Consider the following 10,567-nt stretch of genomic DNA (forward strand, 5'->3'; position numbering starts at 1 on the left):
AAAGCATTTATTAACTTGATAATTGTCAACTTCCACATTTACTTATATCATTAAAATCAAAAGTTGTGTCAGTTAATATTATTTAATTTTTACATGAACAATGAACAGCTGTATTTTTATTAACTAACATTAAAAAACATGCATAAATAGGCTACTGTAACAAATGTATTGCGCTCTGTTAATGTAAGTTCATGCATTTTGATTACAAAAAAAATGTTCTTTGCAATAATGATGCATCGTTCACAATGACACTTGGATTATGCATTAAGTAAATTGGGTTAATGTGGATTTCATGTTTATTTAAATTTACATTAATTCCTTTAGATGCTTTTACTCAAATGTGGAACATCACAAGCAATTTGTCAAAGATCCAACTATCCGTAGAAGTGAGATTTGTTTTTCTTTTTTTACTAAACCTGGTATATGAGCTCATTTGCCAACCCATTCAATATAATTTTAAACATGCAAAAAGTTTTCTATTAGGCGTATAGGGGAAGGTCTAAAGTCATATTCAAAGAGTATTAAAGCAAATGTGTGCGATTATCCGCTTTGCCCCAAAAGTGTCAGTATGCTGATGTTCAGCTGGATCAGACTGAGAGTTTTCTGTATATGAATCTAATCTGTGACTAAACAGAACAGGCAGAAATCAGAATAATCCACACAGCTATAATCACACCGAGAGGAATCCAGAGTGATTCATGATGCGCTTTCACCATCTCTCGGGGGAACAGGCGCGTTTCGGTGACTTTTCCAAATGCCACAATCTCCCAGAATCCCAAAAGAGAGAGAGAGAGAGAGAGAGAGAAAGAGAGAGAGAGAGAGAGAGAAAGAGAGAGAGAGACAGAGAAAGAGAGAGAGAGAGAGAGAGAGAGAAAGAGAGAGAGAGAGAGAGAGAAAGAGAGAGAGAGAGACAAATTAAATGCAAAATGCAAAATGAATAAAACTGAAAATCACAAGCCAGTTTTAAATCAAAGTATCTACCGTATGTAAATGTGTGGGACTTCTGGTTCATTAGCCGCTGTAGGTAGAGAACTAGAAGAATAACAAAGTTCGGAAACAGCAAAAACCAGGGTTATTACTGTTAAACCCGTGTTATAGCGACACCGGTGGCCATTGAGTGAACTGCAGCAGTCGCAGACTGAACGTGAATCAATGGCACAATGTTTTTTTTGTTCTTTGCTTAGAAGTAAAAAGTTAAAACTATTTTCCAGCGATAATCGAACATCAAACATACCAGCCGTATAGCAAACTTTACCGGAAAGTTCGATTAGGCAAGCGGTTTTCGAAACTACCAAAACTAACTCCAAACGAAGTTCGATTGTTCAATTGTGTTCTACATGACGTCACATCAGTTCGTTCTTTGATTTCGCTTGAAGTATATCGGGGCCTTCACACTGTTATGATAGTATATTTGAGACTATAGACTGCATAGATCTGGCTATATGAGACTATAGTTTGAATCTCTTTTCTTTGCATGACACACTGACATTACAGAACGGCTCCTTCGGTATTATCCTGAAGATTGTATAAGCATTAATTTCATGTGTCGTTGAACGGAAGAGAGGTTCTCGAGAGCGCGCGTTAACGTCACATGCTTTGGATTTACCCGGAGAAATCAGTAATACCTGAAGTCTCGTTTTTTTTAAAGTTTTGTTACAAGCTGTTCAGACATTGGAAAATATAATAAATAAATAAAAAGATTAATACCATAAATTATATCATAAAGCCACTTAAACCAGCTTAACTTTAACTAAAACTATTAAAAACAATTCTGTTAACTGAAGTAAAGCAGAAATAAAATATTAGTTAATAAATGTAAACTAAACAAATTTTTTTTAAATACACCGAAATAAGTTTGTTGAAGCACTAAAATTATTAACTGAAATAAAAACGAATTAATCCTGAATAGCATTATTTAAAAAAATAATTGAATAAAGTAAAATTTACATGAAAAATAAAAAATAAAAAGCTATATCAAAATATTAATAAATCTAGGCTATAATAAAACTAAAATAATGACTAAACACAATCTTTATAATTACGATAATACATTCAAATAATGTGAAGCATACGGACTATGTTTGTTCTGCTAAAATAACGAAGCGAATAACACATGCAAATGGCTCACATTAAAAACAAGGTGGATATTAAGCAACGAATTATCAAACTCTGTAGAATTTACTTTATATGCTGAGCTACATTTGAACTTTTTGGATAAATATGCGAGTGGTGTTCACCTGTGCTAAAGTCACCGCCACAAATCTAGCGTGTTGTTGTTGCTTTTCTAAAGAACCATAGAAAAGGTTTTCCTATGACATCAAGCTGTCAAACTGTTATGCTTAAGAACGCTGTGCTTCTTTCTTTGGCCAAACAGAGCGAGTCTAAAGGCCTTTAGAGCTCATTGTGCTAATTGGCTCGTCAGAAGGGAAGGCAGTAATTATGCGTTCAGAGCAGATGTAAAGGACAAGAGCTTCTGTCTGGAGGGTTCTGACAGCGTTCTGTCAAAGCAGACCATAATTCTCTCTGAGGCCGAGGGTTCCCATGCCAACGGCCCTCGACTGGGCCGCCTTGAACTGCAGCATCTGTGTGCAAATGAAGCATCGCTGGTGACAGTACCACTTCTGTGTGTGCATGTGTGTTGTGATGAGGAGGTGAAAGGTGTGTGAGTGTAGGTGGACAGATGGATGTGTGTGTGTGTGTGTGTGTGTGTGTGTGTGTGTGTGTGTGTGTGTGTGTGTGTGTGTGTGTGTGTGTGTGTGTGTGTGTGTGTGTGTGTGTGCATTTTGATTCTCATGCTTTCCCTTTTAGCAAAAAAATTCACCATTTTAGAGGAAGACTGTACTGTAAAACAAAGATTGTAGCAATACATTTTACATTATTAAGGTGACGGATTTCCAAGAAAAATTGTACTAATTAGGGGTTGAGCACAAATAAGTCATGATAAGTCATGCCATTATGGCTGGGAGCTTCAGAGCAATTCCAACAATGAGCAATTAAAGACATATTAATATGATTCAGGCAAAATGGCTGAAAAATCATAAATACAGTCAATAGTAATACGGTTTAATAGTTTATCACTTTTGACCAATAGGTGGCGCTGTGACCAAATTGATGTAGTGTTGTCAGAGTTAGGTGAAAATCACAAATGCAAAGTTTGGTATCATTATTTCAAAGCATTGCAGAGATTGAGTCTCAAAGTCATTTTGGCATCATGCAATCAAATTCATTGATGTGCTATACAAAAACGATTTCGTCTATTGACACAAAATCCATATCTTTTTGCCAGAATGGTTGAAGATATTCTGACTCCAATTTGGTGAAAATTGGAAAAACGGTCTACGAAAAGTTTTAAAAAGTAGGCTAAGAAAATAAAAATGGCGGACAGGAAGTTCAGCTGACTATGGCAAAATTGGTATCCATGTTCTCGGCATGACACAAGGAATCTATTAAGACCATTACAATATGCTAATTTAATCAAATTAGCAGCATTTTTGGAAATTTCATTACAACTTTTAACCACAAGGTGGTGCTGTCACAACTTTTTGAGTACCTTCAGGGCATGGTGCAAAAGACACATACCGAGTTTTGTAACGATATGCCAATGCGTTCTTAGAATATAGCATTTTACGACAAATATAAAAATGGCCGATGCCCCACATTGCCAATATGGGTTTTGTGAAATTTAAATTGTTCATATCTCCTGACCACTAGGTGGCACTGTGACGAAACTGTGCAGGTAGACTCAGATCATCATTGTTATAACACACACCAAGTTTGGTCTGAATACACTGAAGCGTTGCAGAGATATTGCCTCACCACCATTTTGGGGTGCTCTTCATCGAATTTGTTCACGTGTTCACGGTATCTGAAGATGATCTGGATCAATTTCCTTGAAAATGTAAAAGATTTTTCCGAAAATTCACAACTGCAGAAAAATTATCATGACACAAATGTATTCGAGTCATCTTGAGCCAAGTAAAAAAACAATTTTGTTTCTATCCCTTATGGTTAAAACGTTATTAGCAAATTTGGAAGGTAGGTGGTGCTAGAGAGTTTGAGTTAGAGACTCCAGATTTGCTGTGGTTAACGTTCAGACTGTCCTCTATCCGTGTGCCAAATTTCATAACTTTCCCGCAAGCGGTTCTGAGGGCTGCCATAGATTTCAAGAAGAAGCGGAAGAATAATAGTAACGTCAGCGGATACAATAGTTGCCTAAACTACACGCCTTCAGTGCTTGGCTCCTAATGAGTCAATATTGTTACCAAAAATAGTTTTCAATAATTGAAAATAAAGCTAAAAATGACTAAAATATAATTAGATGAAAAACTTGCCTTGGGAACTAACTGATATAAGTTAAAGATGTAATAGTATTAAAATGAAATATTAAAATTAAAGCTAATGGTAAAATAACACACCCCTGTGTGGAAATGACATTTGTTACCATTTCAGAGAAAATAGCAGTAATATGATGAATACGTCTGGACGGCTGTTGGGTTTGTACTTCTTTCACTCATGTGGTCGGAAAGGAAAACTGGAATTACTTGCTGACACTGCTTCATAATGTCTGGCCAATGAAAAGAGCCAGCGCAGCAGATTTAATGACCAAAATAAAGACAGATGTGAATGATTCTGAGTCTGAATGAGCCATGTGTGTTTGAATCTTTCACTGGTGGAGAAATAAACCGAATGAAAAAGGCTTTTGTCTGACATTGGCAAATTGCATGGATGTGATGAATGGCTGGTGGAATAACCTGCCGTGAAAATATATACTGTAAATATATATCATTCTCAGGACATTTAAAATGGGATACACCGGTCACAGCCTCCACAGAACAATGCAGATGTCACATTTAGGATGACAACGACAAAGAGTTCAAAAGGTTCCACAGAAGAAAATATGTATTAAATAAAACAAACTCAGGTAATCCACAGGTACGAAGAAAGCAACTAAATAAAATACCAATAATAACAATACCGGACAACTGAACGGAGTACAAAGAGGAACATAAAAACACAGTAATGATGACTAAATAATGGTGTGAATGAATGTCCATGACAACTGATGACTGGAACAAATGAAACAGATAACTGAAGAGACATGAAAATGAAAAAAGTGGCTTTAAATGTTACATTTCTATTTAAAAAAAAAATGCTGAAGCAGCACAACTGTTGATATAATAATCAGAAATGTTTCTTGAGCAGCAAATCATCATATTATAGTGATTTCTGAAGGATCATGTGACACTGAAGACTGGAGTAATGATGCTGAATATTCAGCTTTGATCGCAGGAATAAATTATATTTTACTATATATTCACATAGAACTTGTAATAATATTTAGCAATTTTACGTATTTTACTGTATTTTTGATCAAATAAATGCATGCCTTGGTGAGCATAAGAGACTTATTTCAAAAACATTAAAAACGTACAATCCCCAAACCTTTGAAGAGCAATGTACACAGTAGCAGCTGTTGACCAATCAGACAACAGAATTGGTTTTATAACACTGTCGCTGAATATACTGATATATCAGTCATGCATGCACATGCTTTTTCTTGTTCTAACATATTGCATACACCAACAAACCATCATCTTTAAAGTGCTTCTTCATTTTTATGCTTCTTTTGAAGTATTCCAATCCAAACAGACAGGACACATAAGACTAACCCAAACCCAAAACCAGAAGAGAAAACTCATTTTAACAACTCCATTTCTGATACATTTTTACTTTTGAGGATTTCCCCAAAGGGAGGTTTTTGTCAGGTTTAGTTAACTTCTTGGAACAATTTTGTCTCCAAAGTACAGATGAGTGCAAATCCACACACAGATCAAGCTACTCTTTCTTGCCTTGTAGCTTTAAACATTGATGCACTGTGGATTTTAAGACTTGAAATGAACAGATGTGGGTTTATTTCAGCGTAAAGTGGCTCCTGCTGTCACTCTCCTGATATCTGCGGCCCAGTTTGGTAAGAGGACTAATTTCTATTTAACTACACTACTGATGATGATGATAATTGGCACAGAGATGAAGAGAGGTCATGTGACCGAGGGGCCCAGCTGCCAGCGAGGGAGCTTGAATTGAAACCGACCCCCATCAGCGCGACTCATGACCAGAATACTAAACACTTCAGCACTTCACAGTCGAACTGAGCATGAGGGGTTTCTCATTGTTAGGGTGGGTGTGTATCTGGACTCGCAGATCCAATAAACCTAAAACACACTGACAGAATGCGCTTCTCTATGATATGACACACTGAACTTAAAGGGATAGATCCATCAAAAATGAAAATGAACCCATGATTTACTCACCTTCAAGTCATCCTAGATGTATATGGCATTCTTCTTTCAGACGAATACAATCAGAGTTCTGTTAAAAAATGTCCTGGTTCTTCCAAGCTTTATAATGGCAGTGAATGGCTGTTTCTGTTTTGAAGTTCATAAAAGTGCACCTATCCATCATAAACGTGCATCTATCCATCATAAAAGTGCATCTGTCCATCATAAAAGTGCATCTATCCATTATAAAAGTGCATCTATCCATCATAAAAGTGCATCTATCCATCATAAAAGTGCATCTATCCATCATAAAAGTGCATCTGTCCTTCATAAAAGTGCATCTATCCATCATAAAAGTGCATCTGTCCTTCATAAAAGTGCATCTATCCATCGTAAAAGTGCATCTGTCCTTCATAAAAGTGCATCTATCCATTATAAAAGTGCATCTATCCATCATAAAAGTGCATCTATCCATCATAAAAGTGCATCTATCCATCATAAAAGTGCATCTGTCCATCATAAAAGTGCATCTGTCCATCATAAAAGTGCATCTGTCCATCATAAAAGTAATTCCATCCATCATAAAAGTGCATCTATCCATCATAAAAGTGCATCTATTCGTTAATAAAAGTAATTCCATCCATCATAAAAGTGCATCTATCCATTATAAAAGTGCATCTGTCCATCATAAAAGTCCATCTATCCATCATAAAAGTGCATCTATCCATCATAAAAGTGCATCTAACCATCATAAAAGTACATCTGTCCATCATAAAACTGCATCTATCCATCATAAAAGTGCATCTGTCCATCATAAAAGTGCATCTATCCATTATAAAAGTGCATCTGTCCATCATAAAAGTGCATCTATCCATCATAAAACGGCATCTATCCATCATAAAAGTGCATCCATCCATCATAAAAGTGCATCTATCCATCATAAAAGTGCATCTATCCATCTTAAAAGTACATCTATCCATCATAAAAGTGCATCTATCCATTATAAAAGTGCATCTGTCTATCATAAAAGTGCATCTATCCATCATAAAAGTACATCTGTCCATCATAAACGTGCATCTAACCATCATAAACGTGCATCTATCCATCATAAAAGTGCATCCATCCATCATAAAAGTGCATCTATCCATCATAAACGTGCATCTATCCATCATAAAAGTGCATCTATCCATCATAAAAGTACATCTATCCATTATAAAAGTGCATCTGTCTATCATAAAAGTGCATCTATCCATCATAAACGTGCATCTATCCATCATAAACGTGCATCTATCCATCATAAAAGTGCATCTATCCATCATAAAAGTGCATCTATCCATTATAAAAGTGCATCTGTCTATCATAAAAGTGCATCTGTCTATCATAAAAGTGCATCTATCCATCATAAAAGTGCATCTATCCATTATAAAAGTGCATCTGTCTATCATAAAAGTGCATCTGTCTATCATAAAAGTGCATCTATCCATCATAAAAGTACATCTGTCTATCATAAAAGTGCATCTGTCTATCATAAAAGTGCATCTATCCATCATAAAAGTACATCTATCCATCATAAACGTGCATCTATCCATCATAAAAGTACATCTATCCATCATAAACGTGCATCTATCCATTATAAAAGTGCATCTATCCATCATAAAAGTGCATCTATCCATCATTAAAGTGCATCTATCCATCATAAAAGTACATCTATCATCATAAACGTGCATCTATCCATCATAAAAGTGCATCTATTCATCATAAAAGTACATCTATCCATCATAAAAGTGCATCTATTCATCATAAAAGTGCATCTATCTATCATAAAAGTGCATCTATCCATCATAAAAGTACATCTACCCATCATAAACGTGCATCTATCCATCATAAAAGTACATCTATCCATCATAAACGTGCATCTATCCATTATAAAAGTGCATCTATCCATCATAAAAGTGCATCTATCCATCATTAAAGTGCATCTATCCATCATAAAAGTACATCTATCCATCATAAACGTGCATCTATCCATCATAAAAGTGCATCTATTCATCATAAAAGTACATCTATCCATCATAAAAGTGCATCTATTCATCATAAAAGTGCATCTATCCATCTTAAAAGTACATCTATCCATCATAAAAGTCAACTATCCATCATAAAAGTGCATCTATCCATCATAAAAGTGCATCTATCCATCATAAAAGTGCATCTATCCATCATAAAACTGCATCTATCCATCATAAAAGTGCATCTATCCATCATAAAAGTGCATCTATCCATCATAAAAGTACATCTATCCATCATAAAAGTGCATCTGTCTATCATAAAAGTGCATCTATCCATCATAAAAGTACATCTATCCATCATAAACGTGCATCTATCCATCATAAAAGTGCATCTATCCATCATAAAAGTACATCTATCCATCGTAAACGTGCATCTATCCATTATAAAAGTGCATCTATCCATCATAAAAGTGCATCTATCCATCATTAAAGTTCATCTATCCATCATAAAAGTACATCTATCCATCATAAAAGTGCATCTATCCATCATAAAAGTGCATCTATCCATCATAAACGTGCATCTATCCATCATAAACGTGCATCTATCATCATAAAAGTGCATCTATCATCATAAAAGTGCATCTATCCATCATAAAAGTGCATCTATCCATCATTAAAGTTCATCTATCCATCATAAAAGTACATCTATCCATCATAAAAGTGCATCTATCCATCATAAAAGTGCATCTATCATCATAAAAGTGCATCTATCATCATAAAAGTGCATCTATCATCATAAAAGTACTCCACACTGCTCCGGGGGGTTAATAAAGGCCTTCTGAAGCGAAACGATGAGTTGGTGTAAAAAAAAAGAAAAAATTCACGTTTAAAACTTAAGTAAAATAACTAGCTTCCAGCCAAACGAACATACGGATTTGACTTCAGGGTAAAGCGCAGCTTACGCGAGTATTGCGCAGCACAGCTGATATTTACGCGACACCATGACGCACTACACTTCTTCTGACGGGACAAGTCGCGCTTTATGCGCAAGTGAATCCGTATGTTCGTGTTGTAGAAGTATTGATGATGTATTGAGTCGTTATTTAAATTTTGAACAAGAAAAGTAATATTATTTGAGTGATATAAGAAATGTTCCTATAAGAAACAGCTTGACTTTGTAAGCACCACAAACTCTACTTTTTTAGGAGAAAGTGCAACTTTCTTTTCCTTTGGTTTGGGATCCTGAGAGGCGTTTTGTTCACCTCTCTCCTTTTGTCCTTCCAAACAGCCGTGCTTCCGTTCTCAATGCCATTCGACTTCCACCAGTCTCTCTGCAAATGACACTCAAATTAAAATCTCATTAACATTTGGCATTTGTTTTCAGCAGGATGACGTTTTCTAGCTCCGGACTGATTCAAATGCAGTTTGATTCCCGTTGCTGAAGACATTCAGAAGAACGTGAGAGACACAACTGCACAGCTTTTGTGGGTTGCATGTTAGTTCATGGATGTTGTAGATTTTCTTTTCTAACTAAAATATCTTTCTGAGATGAAATGGAGTGAAAACAGAGAGCTTTAAACCCCAGTAATTTCTCATGAGTCTCCTCGAGAGTTTCAGATTTCAAAATGCCAAAGTCTGCAATCTCAAACATGTCTCATCAAATGATCTGAGCTGCTATTCACGTTTATTTGATAGCTGGATGACAACTAGTGACAGCATTGGGTCTGTTTGTGTTTCTCTGCATTTTAAACTGCTACAGGAACGACATCTGAGAGCGCCATGTCTCCTGAAATAGCTATTATGCTTTTATTTTTATCTCAATGAATGTCATATACTGTACACCATTGTCATTATTGTGCTCTTAACAGAATGGTCACATCCTTCACAGTGCTTTGTACGTTCATAAAGGTCACATTTTCATTGAAAAAACATTAATATTCAATGCTTTTCAGATATGAACAGAAATGTTTGAGTCATCTGGCCTCTCGTCTCCTCATATAAGCTCAAACAGTCACAGGAACAATAGCGTTAGATTACAGACGAGATTCTCAGTGTGCAGAACGTAATCAGAGCGTATTCACTGTCACTAAACACACACTGCTAATGTTTGAAGAGAAAACACACTGATGTCTGTGACTGACGACGACAAAACTACCATAGTAAAATGAATAAAGCTAAGCAAACACAGTTAAAAAAAAATTTGGTTTAACTTAAAAAAAAGTAAGAAACCTGGTTGCCTTATAATTTTGAGTTCATTGAAATTAAAAATTTGAGTTAATACAA

This window comes from Siphateles boraxobius, unplaced genomic scaffold (genome assembly GCF_051911475.1).
Source record: "Siphateles boraxobius isolate OS27281-9 unplaced genomic scaffold, OSU_SipBor_1 86, whole genome shotgun sequence".
NCBI lineage: Eukaryota > Metazoa > Chordata > Actinopteri > Cypriniformes > Leuciscidae > Siphateles > Siphateles boraxobius.